Raw genomic sequence first — 1,599 nt, 5'->3', positions numbered from 1 at the left:
TATTGGTTCTTTGCACACTGGGTTAAAATACTTAAATTTTGGGACAGCACAGCTACTTCATAGTCCCACATATAAGCATCACAGATACTTAGGTAATCATAAGAAGAATATGAATTTGTGCTCAGTGAGTTGCTGGGTGGGAACTCAAGGTTTAGTTTAAAATGCTCATGTGAGAATTTTTCTGTATGTATTATTCTTCTAAGCCACGTATATTCCATATTCCATGCATTGATCAGTGGATTTGTTTCTGCAAAAGACTTCAGTGGCTAGGGTGACCACACTGGTGACTTATGTGAGTGCACGTAATTTGGTTACTCATGTTTTGCTGTGCAAATGCCTTTTGCAGAAAAGTGAATAGTGCCCATGCTAAGACTTGCCCTGGGACATCTGAGTAATGGAAAACCCAGTGGAAATGCACATGTGTGTTTACATAGGGCAGACATTTGTCTCTTTAATTAAAAAAATGTTTTTTGTTTTTTGTTTTCTTTTTTTGCTTGTTCTGTGTTTATACTTTACAATATAAGCTGCACAAAGCTTATCTGACAATATCTGGTTATTCGCTTTCATGAACGCACAAATTTTTGTAAAAAAACTGGCACTTGAAAATTTTTTGCCTTCATTTCAGGGGAAGCAAATTCTGCTTGTGAAATGATTTTTATCACCTGACTTCTGTTTCCTCTTTCTGACTTCGCAGTGCCTCAGAAGACTTTTTTATCTAATTACTTGTCACTTTGAGCAATAAAGTTTTTTCTTTTTCTTCTTTCTCTTGTAAAAAATAAAGTAGATGCACTTTAAAGGAACGGTTTTATTGTACCATGTGAAGAATTAACATTCACTCAGTATCCCTGCAATTAGCATGACCCTTGTATGAAGTAGAAGAGCATAGCAACGCATAGAAGACTAATTACTGTCAGTTACATTTCTTAGGTTTCAGTCTTTCATGTAGTTGAATCCTTGATATTTTCAGAAGAATGCTTGCAGCATCCTAACAAAAACAAAACTAGATCTTGCTTGGCATGTAGAATGAAAAGATGAAAAAAAAGGCTATGTGGAAAAAGCTTTTCAATGGCTCTTCTAAATGGAACACTCACTCTAGAGGAAGTCTTCAACCCTCAGTATAGACGCAAAAAGGAGCTTACTTTCTTTTTTTCATCAAAACTTATTAGTCATCTTTTTCTAAAGACAATGTTAAGAATTTTTCTCTTTAAAATGCAAAATGCATGAAAGAAATGGTTGTTTCTGCTACTTACACTGTTTAAGAAACTGTATTTTCATCCAGAAATAAAGGAAATTTTAGTTTCTAATATACTTATGTCACCAGTACAAACTGGAACGCTGCAAACTCCATTAAAGAGTGCTAGTTAGCTTCCTAGACTCAAGAACTGAAGAATTTAAGCATCTTTACAAATGTTTAAAATGTATGTGTTTAAAATACTCTATCTGTCATTTGAAAATAGCTTGAAAGTTGCCTGGTAATTATAGGATAAATTTACAATTACCAATCAGCATTTGTGTGTGTGTGAATAAAATATTAATCACAAAAAACATTAGCTTGTTTCAAACCTCCCACACTAGAATGGAATGGTCTCACAGATCTTG

This window comes from Lagopus leucura, unplaced genomic scaffold, assembly GCF_019238085.1.
Source record: "Lagopus leucura isolate 7727_CA_CO unplaced genomic scaffold, USGS_WTPT01 Super-Scaffold_100001, whole genome shotgun sequence".
Lineage (NCBI taxonomy): Eukaryota > Metazoa > Chordata > Aves > Galliformes > Phasianidae > Lagopus > Lagopus leucura.
This window is presented reverse-complemented; position numbering follows the sequence as displayed.